The sequence below is a fragment of the Rhipicephalus microplus genome, chromosome 7 (assembly GCF_043290135.1).
Source record: "Rhipicephalus microplus isolate Deutch F79 chromosome 7, USDA_Rmic, whole genome shotgun sequence".
In the NCBI taxonomy this organism is placed as follows: domain Eukaryota; kingdom Metazoa; phylum Arthropoda; class Arachnida; order Ixodida; family Ixodidae; genus Rhipicephalus; species Rhipicephalus microplus.
The window spans coordinates 57,869,427-57,888,402 of record NC_134706.1 but is presented as its reverse complement, the minus strand read 5'-3'; the positions used below and the strand labels follow the sequence as shown (position 1 = coordinate 57,888,402).

Below are 18,976 nucleotides of genomic sequence, written 5' to 3'. Positions count from 1 at the left end.
AACCTCACTCTAAGCAGTTATGCTTTGTCTATTGTACAGGAAAGTATCTCGCTATTTCAACATTTTATATGCTTCCGATCAATAAATGTAGATGATTTGTAGTGTTTTTTATGTGAGCACTTGCTAGAAATTACATGCAGACAAGAGAATTACCTATTTAAACTCAGAGTATCTGATTTTTAGCCCCAGGGAAGGCATCAAGCGCGTGGATGTTCACATGTAGGGACAGAAAGACTAAGACTCACCGCTGCATCCTAGGCAGGAAGGCCCACACTTGACTTGAAACTTAGAGCTCCACAGTGATGAGCTGGTTTCTTCCTATTTGCAGCGACATAGGCCTTTATGTGTGGAAAGAGAAGCACATGTTCTGGAAATACTGGAAATAACAGAACATCTAAATGCAGCCCAGAAAGTGTCCGAGCTGTCTTCTTCTTACACTATAGTTTTGCTCTCAGTACAGCTGCATTTACCCACCTGAGATGACAAATTAAGATGGTCAAGCTTGTAGGTCCAGTAATAACACTAAGCACGAAATATATCTTTATTGCGTCAACAATGATTAACATACACGTAATCTCGGTAGTGGTCTATATGGCACAATTTTCTCAATCATAATACAGTATGCCTTCATACCTATTCATTGGTGAACATTCTAAAGGATGGAATAACGAAGGTTCTAGGAATTACAAGTCTATACTTGTTCGCGTCTCTTCTTTTACACGGGATTTTATACGCCGAAACGTCATTCAAAAGATATTGAAAACGAGCAGCAGCCCGAGTCGGCATTCTCAATCACTTTCTTGGGAGCCGTTTGTTAAAACTGTTGCTTGGGCGAGTTAGTTCATAAATATTTAGACTTATTTGTCAGCGCAATAAAGACGACACATTCACAAAGACACAACACGCAGCGCTGTACTCACAACTGAATAAAAGAAGGCCCTGTCTTTTAAATATTACACCAGTTGTGAATACAGCACTGTGTGTTGTGTCTTCCTGAATGTGTCGTATTTTTGGCGCTGATAAATCAGTCTAAACAACCCTTTGTTATAGCGAACGCTCAGAAGACGTCACGTTCCTGGTTTTGGCGACACAGTAACTACAGCTAGAACTTCAATGTGGTAACCGTATCTAAATGTTTTAGATGTGGAGCATCTCTTGCTCGCGGGTATGTCACGTGTCCATCGTCCACACTCACAGTACGCATGCGCGACTCTCCTCCTTTCTTCTCTACAACATCTGGGAGTTACTCTCTCCACTTCTCTTCCACCACCTGCTTGCGCCAACGCCGATTTAGTCGGCGTTGCTTGCGCTCGCTCCCACATGGCGCATGAACGTCCCCTTCTCTCTGTCTCTCTTCTCATACACTCTCCCTTATTTCGTCGCGACACCTAAGGTTCCTAGATGAAAAATACTCGTTTTATCTAGGTACATTAGCAACGCTGAGGCAGGGGACGTCTGCTTACCTACACTCACTCCCCCTTCTCCTCCTGGCATTTCCTGCGGTGTCTCGCAAAGCCGATGCAGGCAGCGTTTCCTAACGAGTTCCTTGATTGAAAAAAAAAAGAACGGACTACTCGCGCCACACAATTGCGATGCCCCCCCCCCCCATCACCCCATAGCTCCTTGGAGAAATGGTGCAATTTTTAGATGCGGAGCATCTTATACTCGCGCCTTGTAGTGCGCCGTCCGCACCGCTTCTCGAACATTCGACAGCTGACGCGCGCGCATGCGCCGTCGCGCCGTCGCCCACTCTTCCACCATCTGTGCATCCCTTCCTCCTCTACACACCGCGCGCGCTTCACTCCTCCACCATCTGTGCACCTTTCCTCCTCTACACACCGCGTTCGACATCTACAATTCTCCTGATTCTCCAGTGGACGCGCATGTGGCGTCGCGCTTCGAGAACATTCAACAGCTGACAGTGCATGCGCCGTCGTGCTGTATATATACTCAAGGTCGGCGCTCGCTCGCTCAGTTGCCGCTCGTCGGTTGGTTTGTACGGCGCGTCGACGTCCAAGGTCGCGGTGAAATGAATTCCAACGAATCCACAAACACAATGATCGACGTCCCTTCGACCAGCGCCGCCCTTTCGCATACGTGTGTACGTGTTCACTCATTTAACACCCCCTCCTACAACCACGTTAACCAATTTAGCCATCGACCCAAGTAAGCCGCAATTTAACACCCCATTTCACAACCACGTTAACCAATTTAGCTATCGACCCAAGTAAGTCGCACTTTAACACCCCCTTAACCAATTATATGGTCCGCATCCTCCTCAGTGTTCCCCCGAGGGAAGCTGCGGGCAATTTTTTTTTCTAGCAGTACTGTGGCGCCGATGACGCAATTGCCTATTCACCTTAGCGTGATATTACCTCATCATAATACGCAGTCACAGTGCAGACTTTGTGTTTTGTCCAATTCGATAATCGATTGGGTTTTCGTAAAGGGTGATATTTCCCAAGGCATTTATGATTGAGAATACCCTCGTGAACATGCCTATTATCTACACAGAATCTGTGGCACTCGTCACGTGCGGAAAATAAAATATGTGAAGAAGGCGACACAGAGTAGATTGAAATGCAGGTCACGTTGTGCGCGACAGTGGGCTCTCAACATGGCGCATGCGCATTGAAACATTGGGAACGCTCGCTCGTCGAACTGCGAACATTTTTTCAACGCGCTTTGAATGTAACTCCGACAAGGTGGTTCAAAAAGCTCTTTGGTAATTTCATCTGCGCGCCACGCATTGAGCGTTTCAACGCAACGACGTTATTTAGGGACTAATGTCCCAGTGATGTGAAAGGTAAAATGGGAGAACGAGGACGGGGGTCGAATGTTCTCAGACCGCTTTTCCTATTACTCTTTCGACAGTCCAGCTGGGTGCCCCCGCATCTTGTAGAAGCCACATCTACGGTACTGAAAAGAGCTGTTGTGTGACAGAGAAGATTATCAGGTATAGACGACGAGTAAATTTAATATTTCTTCACTTCGGCGGGTGCAGTCTATTCTTTCTTGCTTTCAACAATTTGAGCACTGAGCTTTATTTTTTCCATCGGCCAATCGCGGTTTATCGCGAGGATGCTTATGCTGTGGTGCACAATATTTTTAAAATCTAAAATGACTTTGTGTATGGCAACAAGATAGTTCAAGCAGCTGAAGAATGAAGCGTTATGAATGGTTTTTGTCATTCCCAAAAAAAGGCTACCGTAGAAACACCATTGACTATCACACTGCCTCTGTGGGCTGCATTACAAGTGACAATCAAGGGCGACGTAAAGATGAGTTAGCTAACGGCAATTATTATTATGTCTATGAAACTGACACGAACCAATTACTGAGTCTGTATAAGTTCGAACAATTTTCAGCGTTGAGCCTTTAAGGGTGTAAAAATTTAGGATGTACGACACGAAAGGAACCGCAAACACGATGGCTCATGATTACCTTCTTGAAAAAAAAAATAGTGCACCATTCGTTTGTTTTATTTTAACGTGGTGCCCCTTTACAAAAGTTTTGCTGTCGTATTCTAGTCATGCTTTCTTTATGCTTTTCTGCAATCTTCCTCGCACAACAGCCTTTCTTTCGAAGTTTCCCAACGGCGTAGCATAATGGCTATACTAATAAAGAAGTGTACGTTCGTACTCTTCCCAAAGCAGCGGATAATGCTATGCACAGCTCTCTTCACTTAATATTTACGCAAACTAGAAAAGGATCGACGCCACTGCAAGCGATTTCAGCCTGATCCAATCTTATGTATCTTTTTGGAAGCCCTAGCGTATCGTTTAATAGGGTACACATTCTTCAAGTGCATTTCTTTTTTTTTTGTCCGAGACACCACAAAAGACTACAATACAAATGATGTGCTTTCGGTAACTTTTTGTCAGAATTATTCAGCGAAATATTGTTCTGAAATATTGGTTTGGTCTGAAAATCTAGAACCTGTATGCTTCGTTTATCGATGAGTATTCCGAATAACGATGAATAAAAATCGCCATTCTCATTCCGGCTTGCCACACACTTTTCGTCTCTTCTACTCAACAACCCTCTATACTCGGTGAGAAGCATGAAATGTTGCATGAAGCAGTGATGCGGAGGAGGTTCAAGGACGGAAACTGCTGCTGTACAGCAGCTTACCCCGAAAGTACGCTAGTGTCCTGTAAGTTTTACTACGCCAGTGCCCTTTTTCAAACTTATCCGGTAGAGTCAATCATTCTAACAGCAAGGGCTTAAGACTACTGTAGGCTTTATGTGGTTGATGTTTCTTTTCTATCTTTAAATGCAGCAAAACAACTATGACAACAACTGTGGTAGCAGGAGTTGCAAGGATTCTACCTTTCAAAAGAAAATGTGGTAAGTTGTAGCAGTAACAATATCCTTGTTCAGCATTCACCTATGAAGAATTGAATTTTACAGCACAGATACATATTAAATTGAATAGACGCTTTGCGCTGCAGAATTCAGTTAGCAATGACGACAAACAAGCTTGCCTGTCTGTTTTGTCATCTGCGTTCACATTTTGCATGAGCATCAACATGACTTCATATATTTCATTCAGCGCATAAAACATTGTTTAATGAACCACCCTGTTGGGCTTTCTGAGGGGTAGTCATTTCTACAATAAGGTGATGCTCTTTAAAACCGTGGCACCAAGGAAACATGATAGAGCCAGAAAAAATTTTAGATGCGTTCCTCTTTCAACTAGGGCGTACCGTTAGGTCTATTCCTTCTTTTTGAACCTCGAATGATCGACAAATGAAAATACAGTTTTTAATTTTGTCGAGTTGGTTAGACATTATTATTTTTCACCAAAAACTACAACCAGTTCTTACTTATATATTCCACCCTGCCGTATTTGGTCTCCTACGCGCAAGCACCAATCTCACTGAGCGATACCTTTTTGAATATCATCGCGACAAGACTGTACTGCAATCCTTTTGAGCAGTCTTCGCTAACACAATTATTGGTGACGTGTAAGCGGCGATAATGCTATAACTGTGTTATTTGCGGTAAACTTGCATGCTGTTTGCCGGCGCGTTTCACAAAACAAGGATTGCCACTGCATAGAGCCGAAATGACATTCAATAAACTAAGCATTGCCTATTGATTTTACAAAACGATGGTTAATCTTTCGATAAATACGCCATTAACCTACATAACTGATGGCCCACACTGGTCACATGTTCACTTGGTGTCATGATCATTTATTATTTACGATCATTTTTTCCCGTGAAGATGTCTTCGAAGTAGAACTTCACAAGGCAAGACAGCAAGTTCAAAAAGAAAACTTTAAATACAAAGTAACTGTTGAGTAGAATATTGTGCTTTCATTTCCCTGTGTTCAAAGTGATAGTGTGTTCGCGGGTTTTTGAAGTTATGGCTGCTGGTGTTGATCATCCTGTACATTTTCAAGCAAAATTCGAGAGCGGGCTGCGCAAAAAACATGGCGCACTAGATGCCCTCAATACTTTGTCGAGTGACGCGCACCAATGACTCCCGTGAATCGAGTTCTTTGCAGGCCTTTTCGTTTTCTCTCATCTTGAGACGGTAATACTAAAGTCGAATAATCCCACACAGTAACGAACAACGATTGATTGAATGTCCTCTCTATCAGCAAACCTTTTTAGAGCGTTCACAGTATGTCATTGGACACCTTGGTAAGTTTTGTGACACACGCTGCCGAGCTCTCCTTCCTCGTCTTTTCCGCATCGTCGACGGTGCGCGATCTGCCCTTCCCCGAAGAACCACGTGCATATGGCGTCTTGCGGCCACAGCAGATGACCTTACGGAAGCTCTTGCGGAAGTTGTCTGAGAGGAAGGCGTACAGGAACGGATTCACGCAGGAGTTGGTGTAGGCAAGTATCTGTGAGGCGATCTGGACGACGATGCGTGGCGCGTTCATGGTCCGCCCGTACAAGTCAACGCTCTTGAGCACCAGCACCACCTGCACGGGACACCAGCACAACGCGAACACAACCACGACGACCACGACGAGACGAGTGACGCGCTTCTTGGAGCGCATGCTCTCGGCGCTGATGCGGCCTCCAGGTGCGGCTGCAAGCCAGAGCCTCTTCAACATCAGGAGGTACAGCACGAACACTATGGCCAATGGGACGACGAAGGAGGACATGAAGAACGATATCTGGAAGGCTGCTATGTTGTAGCCCATGTCGGTCCTGAAAGTGCAGGCCGAGTAGTTCTCCTCGATGAGCACGACCCCGTGAGCGAAGAGAGCAGGAACGCAGGCGGCGAGGATGACGACCCAGGTGAAGAGAATGGCGAGGTTGGCGTTTCGTTCCGTTCTGATAGACATGGAAGTGATCGGATGGACGACCGCGAGGAACCGGTCAAGGGACATGAGCACCAGTGTGTAGATGCTTGCGTACGCGCACACGATCACGAGGTACTGGACAATGCGACACCAGGCATCACCGAACGGCCAGTAGTTGAGGGTGTAGTCCCATCCGGTGAAGGGGACGCAGAAGACGATGAAGAGCAGGTCAGCCATCGCGAGGTTGATGATGAGGTTGTTAGTGGTGGATCGCATTTGCGGGTCGCAGAGCACCACAAGAACAACCAGGGCGTTGCCAAAGAAGCCGATCACCGCGATGGCACCAAAAAGGATGGGCACGGCGATGGCTAGGACTTCTTCGACTGTCCTAGTATCGACGTCACTGTCGTAATCGACGTGTTCGAGATGATCGAGAGGCGTCGCACTGGATGTGTTGTCACTTATTCCTGCCTGACAGGGCCAAATGGTTCCATTGCAAGGTGCTGCGCTGAGGACTCTCAGTAACGCCTTCTGGGCCAGTAGCGTTAAGAAGGATGTGAGGGCCGCCAGTGGATTAGCTGGTGGCAGTTTGCTACTGGAAGGATTTAGAAGGACGTTGTGATCACTTCTGTTCAGCACGTCAAGTGGTGTCGCTGGTGATACCGTTGTGATTGATTGATCCATTTTGTGTGAGTGTCCCGAAAATGTTTCTTTTTTTGCTGTCGGTTACCCCTAATTGCTCATGTAGGTAGCCTCCATGGGGCACCTGCACAAAAATAGAGACATTCAAAACAGTGTGGTTAAATAAGATACACCCAGGTAGTCAATGTTGGTAAATTCAAGAATTTAAGCTTCGACCCAAAAATCTGCCAGAAAATTTTCATAGTACTGTGTAACCCAACTTAAAAATATTTCTAACTATCAATAGCAATGTTTTCAATAAAATCGCGTGAAAAACAAAAGCTTTAGGACAAGCGTGAAAGTTTTTTCAGCGTTTTCTGGTAAACAGGACAACTAACATCAAGTGGAAAACATTGCCCAGTGGAGAGTAAATCAATGCAATTCGCCGATGCATAAATAGTTAAGTCTTGCGTCATTTCAGAAGAAACGAGTCATTGTTGCGTAAACCATCAGGCGCGAATTATGGTGTGCTGTTCGTAAAGGTCTAAATTTCACAAAACATGGTAGGAAGGCACTGCGTACTATATTTCAATAAAGGAAAGAGAAGTAGTTGTTTGTAGTCAGCTCCAACTAATTATTGTTGAATAACATAAGTTTGTATGCTGAAATATCCGGCACTCCGTCCTGTTTTAAATTTACACAGAATCAGGGACAACTTCAGCTAAAAATGCACACCAAGATATCTTTAGCTGTGTTAATTTCGAGCAAAAAATATTACAAATTAAGTTGGTTCTTGTGCATGTCACGTCGAGTGACCTGTCTAACATATTAGTGCCTTCATCACTGTAATCGGCTGCGGTCATACACAACATATTTGTGTAATAAGGCAGAAGGTTCAGTTGATCCTACGCGCAATGTATCTAGCCATTCCTTCCTAACTTGTCCAAAGAACTATCCAAAACGTTTCGCACCAGAAGGGGAGAGAAGTGATATTTTATTGTGTGCCTTGGCTTAGGCACGCATCCACTTATGTAGCAGTAACTCCATGCTTTGTAATACATTAGGTGCCAAAGCGAAGTTGGCTGCGATTATGCTTGCGACCAAGACCATCTATTGAGAAAGGAGTGGATCTTTCATACACGGTTCCTCCCCCCATAAATATATATATATATATATATATATATATATATATATATATATATATATATATATATATATATATATATATATATATATATATATATATATATATATATATGTGACGCTACGATGACTGGGTGACGTGGCCTGGCTCATACCCCATGTTTATTCTATTCTAACTTCTTCCTTCTCTACTTCTCCTAACCATCCCTGCCTTCTTACGTCACAGGATTCCCCCTCCCCCCGAAAGAAGTTGCGTCAGACTAACAGAAATTATAAACTGAACATGCAGGACTAAAAAGTGAACACAGTCAAAAAAGGGAAGATTGTTCCATGTCCCAGGAAGTTTCCATAAACACACTAGCTTCACGGGAGAGTGCAGCAGTCCGGTTAGTCCTAGAGTTCTGGTGGGCGAGGCTGACTGTTGCGTACTATAGAACACAAGTACACCTTTAACGTGGAAACTGCAGACGATGAAACTGTTTGTACTCTGGCAAGGAATGAACGTAGTGTGAAGGCTTTGGAGCACCAGCAGCTTGATTTGCGTAAGCGTCGTGCTCTTTGCCTTGATTGGTACACATGCAGGGCCACCCGTCTGCATGTTTGTTGACCAAGGTTGTTCCGGTGATTTCCGCGTCCTTCCGGGCTACAGGGTGTTGATTTGCGCCTTTTCTGTCGTCGTATGTCATGTTGCCTGAGTATTGATCTCAGCTTGAGAAAACTTACTCGACGTCCTTTGGGAAAACGTCTGGGATTCGATGCTTTCTTTGTCTCGAGTGAGGCATCTTGAATATGTTGTCGTTTCGGTTGAGTCGTTTGTAAACGTTTTCCTTGACACCATGTGTGTTCTTCCGACGTCTCAAGTTGTCCGTGTCGAATAACAAGACGCTTAATCTGGGCGATTTCATTGTTCTGACCTTGCTGATGTTGCGATAAGTGTTGATGAGGTGGCAGCCTTTTTGCAATTAGACAATGCTTTTCTTGGCGATTTGACGTATTGTTCAGTTGGCAGCTGTTACAAAGCTTTTCAGGCAGCGAAGTTGGTAAGACAGGTTTGACTGGAGGAACATCAGAGGCGCCTTCGGCAGCATCGATTACGTAGTCTTCTGGCACCTGGCAACCTGTTGGAGTCGCTTCCGAGCCTCCTGTGTTTGGGCTTTCAGATGGCTTTGTTTTCAATGGCGACGCCGCATCAGGCGTGGTTTGGTCAAATTCCAGTTGGGAATGGCTGTCTTTCTGTGCAACGAACGATGCATGCTCTTCTGGTGCATGCATCTGCACAGAAGGGCCAGAGCTTGGCTGAGCCATCGAAATAAAGTCTTGTGATGAAAAACACCTTTTCGAGTCGTCATGGCGTGGTTGGGCAACGTCTCGTGTCATACGCTGAAGCGATGATTTTGGAAGTGCCGTCTTGCGTGTAAAACGGAGGCCCGAGCGATGGCTGTGGTTTTCCCGAAATACGCTTGGTCGCTTGTAAGTGTACTCATGTTCTACTTTTTGTTGTGGTAGTGGTCGATTCATGCTGAGCATTCGTGAGCTTGAAGACTGCTTGTGAAATTGACAACCGAGTGCGATTGCATGTGGATGGTTGGTTATAAGCGAGTCTTCGTCATAATCGTCATTGTATTCTTGAAATCGGATGGTCATTTCTTCTTTAATCTTTTTCCATGACTCGTCATTTTGAAATATGTGAGTGAGGTAGAATTTGAAAGCCTCACCGGAGATGTAGTCGGTAAAGTTGATGATTATCTCCCGTTCCGACCATGATGCAGCGGTAGCATGGAGCTCGTACAGGTAGAACCAGTCCTGCACGGGTCCATCGTCCGCTGCTCCGGTGTACTTGGGGATGTCAAGGTCGGCCGATGAATCTGTCATGGTGCTGGTCGTTGTGTCCTCGTTGAAGATGAATCGGTAGATGATTTATGGTCAGGGTGTCTTGTGGGGAACTGCGTTCATGATGAGCGACTGATGAAGGGGCATGCAGGTCTCCATCCTGTCGACTTGTGTGACGCTACGATGACTGGGTGACGTGGCCTGGCTCATACCCCATGTTTATTCTATTCTAACTTCTTCCTTCTCTACTTCTCCTAACCATCCCTGCCTTCTTACGTCACATATATATATATATATATATATATATATATATATATATATATATATATATATATATATAGATAGATAGATAGATAGATAGATAGATTGATAGATAGATAGATAGATAGATAGATAGATAGATAGATAGATATTCAAGGCCTAAGTTTTTATACCGCAATTTCTGGGCTTGGCGGGATGCATTGTCTCGTCCTGATATGGATGACTAAGGGATATCACACTAAGTCTAATATCAGTACTGTCGAATTCTAAGCGACCGTCGAATTTCCCAGTGCGCAACTTCTCATGTTCTGCTGATCATGCTTTAGGAAGAAATGCTTGCATAATTGAAAATCCAATCACCCGAAGATTCAGGACTTCCGGCAAAAGGGGACGTCTAAATGTCCACTATATCAGTTTTCGTGGCTCGCACTGGCGAAAAAAAAAATCTGTACTGCCGTGAAGTTGAACACAACTTTACGACTATCTGATCTTGAAAGCCGATGCGCTTGAACCCCTCAGCGAAATTTAATTTACAGTGCAGAAAAGAACAACGGCATGTTCATAGGTGATGGCATTGCCACTGGAAGCATTTAGAAAGCTAAAAGATGGCCATAAACCCGATGTGCTATGAGTACAGTGAGTCACCTTGAACAATTAGTCATAATCTGAAACTCAGTAATAGTACGTGAATTATTCCCAAGAATAAAATTATTTACCAGAACCAAGACTGCACAGTGCTTATACGCAGCTATGCTCTAACGTAACATCTATTTCTGAATGTTCAGCCTACAGATACAAGCCTCGTAAAAGACATTTCAAGTGCAAGAAGTAATGCACTTCGCATTCGCAGGTTAGGTCTGTTTTAGATGTTTGAGCTACACTAGTAATGAAATTTCACGATTTAGCCTCGAATCTGGTAACATGGTTTTCGTAATGAATAGGCTTAGTTAGTTAGCGTCATATCTTCGCCCTCTGAATATTTCTGAAGGTTGAACTGTTGTCCTCATTTTTGTTTGCTGCAAGGAATGTTTTTTTCGTGGACCATAATTTCCAGATATGCGAAAGTATGCAGCGAGTGGTATTATTTTTTTAAAAGGTCCTACTCAAGTGAATTTTTTAAAATTATACCATGGACAGCCTGTGTTACTATGTATGACCATCTACAACCTGACGTAGTGGTCACCGTGTATCTATAACTGTTCTTGATTAAACTGTTCAGTGGAAGCTAACTTTTGCGTATGGTCAGCGAAAAATCTCTTCAACCATTGTGGCATTTTTTGTGCCTTTCAGTCAATCCCTGTCCAAAGTTTCATTAGGTACGTTGTTACGCGCAGAGGAGACCAAGACTCGTACGAATGAAGAGACCGTTTATTAGGCCGCGAAGGCCAGCGGCGAACAGGCTGATTCCAGCTGCGTCTTCGCCTTCTTTGTAGCTGCCTCTCAGGGTAGCCAGCACGTTCACTGGTCTTCGTTTTTGTCGTGGATCCGTACACCATTTTTCTCCTCGTCGCAGTCGAAGCCCACCGGGTGAGTTAGGCGATTCATCTTGGAGTGAAGAACTTCAAGCGAGCATCATGGACAGCTTGGGTTTTAGCAGCTCTTCGACCACTCACCGTGAGGCTAGCCATTGTGTACGTGGCCTCGGTGAGTTTGTTGAGAATAAAAAAAGGGTCCAACGTTTCCGGACAAAAACTGCCGGCATAACCCGCGCTTCCGCACCGAGGTCAAAAGCCACACTAAATCACCGGGACAATAAGTCACAGAACGGTGGCGACCATCGTAGCACATTTTTCATTTGTCTTGCGATGCCAAAGTCGGTAAACGAGCAACGCGACGCACCCCTTCAGCAATGCAGAGGGTTTCGACCACAGTGAGGTTCTCGCGAGAAGAGAAAGGCACAATTTTGTGGAGAGTGTGCCAGGGCGGATGCGCATAAAGCAAGAAGAAATGACTATAGCCGGTAGTCGCATGCGGATCTGTGTAAAACGCATACGTTATAATAAAGAAGTTCGTCATTCCAGTTCTTGTCGTTGAATGAAGCATACACGGAGAGCATGTTTACAATTGTTCGGTTCGTGCGCGCCGTGACTCCATATGTTGACGAATGGTATGGTGTCGAGGGACGATATGTTTTCTGCTCACATCCTCGTTTAACGAATTCCACTTTGTAGTAGGCGGCATGTCCCTTCATGATGGATGGGCGATTGCTCTGAATGACGATTTGCTTTCGCATTTCCTTTTTTAAGAAAGGATAGAGAGATAACGTTCTACCAGGTGCCTTGCAGCGCATTTCTTTAAATTAAGTCCCAGTTCTGGTGATTCCTGGTGCATGACTGATCAGCCCACCAATGGCAAAACTGCATATCGTTACGAATCGCGTCCCTGGAGTAATAAATATGACGACGTTTTCCGGATAGGTTGCATCCGATTTCCTTTCAGAAACGAAGGCAAAGCTTTTTTCTCAATCGCCCACCCCAGTGGGACAATCTATCGAGATTTTGCTCAAGAGATGCTATTACCAACTGCTCATAGCAAAAATATTACAAGCATTTCATTAGAAATAATGACGAAAAAATTGAATTAATGAACTTGTTTTTAACTTATTAATGAGGCAACGTTGAGTTGCCTCATTAATAAGGTTCTATCTACAGCGACTAGAAGTAAGCACGTTGGCCTTCTTTTATTAACGAGCCACTGAATAGGCACACCGTGAAACTGCTGCACTGTTTATTTGTTTATTGCTTCATGTTATAATTATCGCAGCTGATTTTGGAACGGTCAGCGATTTGTTGAAAATTTTCTGTTGTTTATGTTATGTTGTGCAGATTCTTTTGCCTTTACGCAACAGAGGTGATCGTAGTATTGTTCCCGGTTTTGAATACTCTCCGGCTGCTGAAGTTATTGTGCGAAATCTTGAAAGGTTATGGGAAATTCTATTGGTCCTATACTCCAACAACGCAGCACTGTCATGGCCCAGAAAGTTGGGTTTATTTATAATCGGGTACAGCCTAAAATTTCAGGAGCGTCACCGTTCAAATGTCTTGTCTTGTCTTATAATAACCTTTTTCCTACCCTACGTTTAGACACTGTAGGGTAATCAGCCAAGGCAAGTTTAGTTAAATAGCCTGCCTTTCTCCTTTGTTTCTCTCTCTCCCTCTCTCTCCCCCTCATGTACTAAACCATGTACTCCGAAGGCAGGGTTATCAGCTGTCCCATTCATGACGTCACTCTGGGGTGCGCGTTCATTGGCGCAGGCTTGTGGGCATAGCCCTTTAGAGGAAACACCACGTGAATCTGCAGTTTTATGACGCCATTGCCGCAAGCTATGTTGCAATAGCGCGACGCTATTCGGTGGAGTTGCAATAGCGCTGCTGTATTTTAGAAACAGGTTTTCATGTCTTATTATGATCATTTCATAGGTTATTTTCATTTGTTTTAATATAAGCTAGTGTAGAGGAAGAGGCCTGGGCAGTTAATGGCTTAGACCAAACACCCCGTTTCGCGGCACACGACCCCTTTCTCCACCCTCGCTCTCTTCTTTTCTCCCGTTATAGCTTGTACCACCCAGAACATAAATGGGAGATCTTGAAAGAAGATAGACGAAATATTGCGAGGATTACGCTGTCATGAGAACGACCGCACGGCCCATACAAGCGATCCTGTCATCAGTGACGAACGGTAATGCGAGCGCGACACGAGTTCTTGCACGACATCGCCATCAGCAGTTACCATGTACACGTATCCCACCCAGCACAAGCACGAGAGCTTAGGTCTATTGTCCATACATTTGCTGCAATGAAACAGTGAATATCCGGGCAAGCTTTGGGTTGCATTCTCCCTATCACGATGCGTGCGATAAACCGTGTCTGCTCAGTATGTCACCTTTAATTCAGTGCGCCATTTTTCCCCCTCGTGTTGCACTCACTGCTCTGGTGACAACAGTGTGTGCGTTTTGTTTATGTCATTCACTAACCTATTTACAAATTCAAAAAAAACTTTTTGAGGCCTACATAACTGCGCCGGGTACGCGGGGAAGTACGGTTATACCTTCTCAAACAAGCCTTTTCAAAAGCTGAAAACTTATCTGTATAATAAAATTAACGAATAAAAACTTCTTAATAATAAATTATTTCTAATGCAAGTAAAATGAAACTGCATTGCTTAAACGGTAAAATAAGATAAAATAATTGTACCTCGGTTTACACAAGTGAATATTCATGTAAATATGCGGAAATTTTGAATTTTTTTTTACCAGAGAAATAGCGGCCCCTATGGTCTTTGGCATGTGGGAAAGCTCCTATCATTTTTGCGCAGTGATATAAAGGCAGGAAAACTAAACACGAGTAATTATTTATTTCAGGAGTACCAATGCTTTTCAGACCAGCGCTATAAACACAATTGGACAGCATAGAAAAGCGAGTAATTACAGCATCAATACCGAAGGAAGAGACATGAACAGGAAAGTTTCCTGTAAATGCATTTTCCCATCCGTGGTTACGCTATAACTAGTATTTGTTTTGCGCTCTGCAAATATGCTGATTCCAAATAACCAACTAGCCCGAGCATCCGTCTTAATAAGCAGTATAAAAAATGACCGCAGTTCCCGAGAGGGAACACTGGTTAGTATGCGGAGCATATATGATGAACTGCGATAAATGTGTTTTGTAATTTGCGACATGCGTGTGTGTTATGAGTGAACACGAGTGAACACCCACGCACGTATGCTGCGAAAAACAATGTTTATTGACGAGACGCTTTGGGTATTTTGAGCAAAATGGCTTTATGGTCCGTAAAGTGAAGGGTGAGTGGGTCTAGTTGCAGCGGTCGAAGGTCGAAATTTGCAAAGATGTGGTCGATGCTCGTCTCGTGAACCGTGGTCGGATGATGTTTGCCGTCGCGCGTTGCTCGTTTCAGCCAGTGCCGCGACTCCATGTAGTCGACCACCCAATCGTCCTTGATGACGTCGACGTTGAAATCGCCAACTATCACGAAGGGTCGTCGTAGCGGTCATTGTTTCAGGTATTCTTCTGCGGCTTCGTCGACGTACTTCTCCACGACGGCACGCCATAGGTTGGGCACGAGGTACATCGTCATGACGTCGACTCCGCAGAAGCTAGCGACGCAGTGCTCGCCGTTGGCGCGTTGTTGAGCGCCGGGCCACAGTTGTAGGTCTTTGACGGAGTCAACGTCGTCACGCTTGACGTGAATTCCCACGCCACCGGCAGGTCACTGGAACCCGTGCGGGCACGCAGCCGGAACGTCGACGTCATCGGTGGCGTTCCACGGCGGCATCGACGCTTGCACGCGGCTTCACCGTCCGGATTCTCTTGCCGATGCTTACGCCTCGCAGCGGCTTCGCGTTCTCGAAGCTAGGAATCTTCCGCTGGACGTTGACGTATCGCAGCTGCTTCGCGTTGGGGATCCTCCGCTCGACGATGACGTCTCGCACCTCCGCGTGGAGTCCACGGACAAAGTGTCTTCGGAATTGCTTGCGGTTCCTCCAACACATTGGCTGACGATATTGGAAGGGACGTCAGTAAGTGTGTTTGCGGATTCGTTAGCATACATATTCACCAGTGATATCGGACGTGGAGCAACCGCACAAACCAACTGATGAAGGGCGGTGCGCCCCGACACTCGGTTATCTATAGCGAGCGCCGGCCCCTGCCTGCGCATGCGCGCGTTAGCATACAGCTGGCGCACGTAAAATTAAAGGTCGCGCGGCGCGCGGAGGGTCGAAGTGAGCGTAGCGCGCGCTGTTTTGAGAGGAGGAAGGATGCACAGATGGCTGGCGGAGGAGGAGGGCATGCTGCGGACGGCGACGGCGCATGACTAGCCCCTAGTATAACATGCTCCGCATGTAAAAACGATATAAACTGCCTTTTTTGAGCAGAAATTGTCAGAAATTTTTGTCTGCGCAGGCTCCAGTGAGTATTGAATTCTCATTCATGAACTCTTCTTTGCGGAAACGTTCGCCCTATAGATTTTAGTTTATTAATGGGGAAATGCAACGTAGTCCGCCTCAGTGAAACGTGGTTAGGGTGCTTTGCTGCTGACCCAAAGCTCGCTTGTTTTATCCGGGCCGTGGCAGTCGCATTGCTATGGAGGCGAAATGGTTGAGGCACGTGTACGGTGCGATGCTAGAGCACGTAAATATCAGGAGATGGTGCAAATTTCGCGAGCACCCCACAACCGTGTCTCTCATATTCATATGGTAGTTTCGGGACGTAAAACCTCGGATACTTATGTTAGTGGGAAACATACCGCAAGGTTCCAGCACTTGCTGCTGCCCACCAACAATCAGGAGAATGGCTAGCAATTGAAGATGTAACAATATTTTAAAACAATAATTCAGTTCCGGATATATATTCCTTAAAATTTCCAAGGTATACGCAGTTGCCGTTTCTTAGCTTGTGCTACTTCACATTATTAACTAATGTTCACTGTTCACCGCATTTATGTCGTATTTATTTCATTGTACGAGTAACAGCGAGAATCTATAGCTTCGTTTGCGAATGGCAGTGCACATACAAACGTAACTGACGCTTCGATCGTTATTTCACTCTCGACTCGCGCACAGCGCTTAAAACAAAGAATACAAAAGGACACTCGCCCATTCTGGACGTCTATAATGCTATCGCAGTTGGGCTCTTCTGAGTTTTGGGTTTTTTTCACCGCTTTATTCGGATGAATTTCAATACTTTGGGATTATCATTAGAGGTCGCTTTGTCGAAACCTCAAGGCTGCGACGATTCCTTCGCATAAAGAATTTCGGTTCTGCTACTTGATAAAACCATCAAAGTTCTCCATATCAAAAGGCAAACCATTTACTTTCTTCATTACTAGTTCAAATGATTTCTCTAACCGTTTCAAAACAGTTGCGGCTATAGCAGAAGTAATTATGATGTCGCCGAACAAATCTGTCATTTCGCCGATTTTTTTTAGAATTTCTGATGGACTTCTTGAAACTCGGTTCTCAGCTACAAGTCGGAAGCACAAATTTGAACACGGAGCAGGCTGAGGCAGCTGCCAGGAACCAAAGTTTTCTGGCTGCCTTACAAACAGCGGACTCTCCCACGCTAAACATGAGCTACTTGTATATGGCACCAAACAATTGTTTACCCTCCTCCTTCGAATATATATCAGTTTCCGTTAAAACTGCATAAACGCAGATGCCCTCACTTGCTTTACACAAGCGAACCCTGTCACAATGGCGCGAAGCTCGGCTCTAGCACTTCCTTCTAATATTCGGGCCTTTCGTGTGGTGACGCAGTGATCGCTGATTGATATGTGGGGCTTAACGTCCCAAAACCACCATTATGGATATGGGATATGGGGGGGGGGGGGTTCTGCAACGTGCACCTAAATTTTAGCACATGGGCCTACAGCATTTGCGACATAGTGATTGCAATAACACTGTTATGAGCACTTTCGACTCGGTATAAGGCGCAAATGAGTCACTCGGCAGGCGGAAGAAGACATGAAAATCGAAGCATTTTCAAAGCGCAGAGCAGCGTGAATTAACGCCGAGACAAGTGAAGCCGCAGCCGCCTACGGTGTTCTAACGATCCAACTGCTGGCCATGATGTTCACAGACGAGTATAGAACCTGGTATTTAATGTTTATTTGCTCTTTTCAGAGCCTCTGATTATTTGGCAACGAGCACTCCTTCGCAGTCACATATATGAAAAAGGAGCAATCGAGCAGTCTGTGTACTCTTGACCTGAGGTCTCTCTACATCTGGTCATGCATAAAGCAAATAAAAATGAAAAAAAGGACACCAGTCAAGCCGGCATAGACGGTGAGTCGTAAAAATTTCCGGTACTGGCCGCATAGAGGAGCTAACACGGTCCCAGTGCAACTGTTCAGGAATAGCCCTCACTTCGATACGCGAAAAGACTAAACTATATAAGATTGCTTTGGGAAGGCCGCTGGCTACGTCTTAGCAGCAAGGACACGGCGAAGTTCGCCCCTGGGGGTCGTAAGACGATGGGAGTAAGAAAGAACTTAAGCTACGCTACCCCGAGGGATCCGCCATAACCTTCGCAGAAACGATTATCTTTCGTTGTCATTCTTGCGGAGTTTTTTTCGCCTACTGTATTGCATTTTGGCATACTGTAGTTAGAGCAAGTACCTATAGATATGGTGCATGGGAACTATTTTATATCTTGTAACGGCAGTTTACGATCGTTTCTCAAAATGTGGTACTAAGTAAGATTCTGCATAACTCTTGGGAGTGATGAAGCACAGAAGGGATAGTAACATGGCAGTGGTACGCAACACATGAGTTTATTGGGTCTTTTGCGTTCTTTTTCGCAGCGCATCTTATCCCACCGCCCCTACCGAACTCAAAGAAGTCTTCTGGATGCCAAGCTCCCCACTTTTTAGACAGGACCACAGTAAAAAGTTTACGCTACGTTGGCTAGCAGTTTGATATATGTGCAAGGCTACGTAGATCAGAGGCCTGTGCGAATTGCTGTTGCGAGTTCAGCTCGCCTGTGTTCTCAGTAATTGTGGGAACATACGTTATTATTATATCTCAACTTGTCTTTGTACTTTTCCAACCCCACGTTAGGGCAGAAAACTATGCCCACAGAGCCTCAATTATTGTTGAAACCTTAAAAAAATACAAAACACTATATGTTTGTCACAAAGCGTAAAAAGTCTCCTAACGCATGTGATGTTGCGGGTCTGAAGCGTCAAATTGAATCGGAAGTCTGAGGAAGTCAAGCGATGTGGAAGTGTTCCAAAGGCCCACCCATTACAAAGCACTCGGACATAATCATCAGCAGCAGAAGCATGAAAAAAGCGAACAGCAATGTATGTTTGCACGTCGCCCTACGGGAGCATAAT

General features: G+C 45.0%; 1 pseudogene; it reads right to left on the bottom strand.

The window, feature by feature from the left end:
* Nucleotides 1-527: 527 nt before the first annotated feature.
* LOC119179573 (allatostatin-A receptor pseudogene) overlaps nt 528-18,976 on the bottom strand; it is a 66,203-nt pseudogene continuing 47,754 nt past the window's right edge.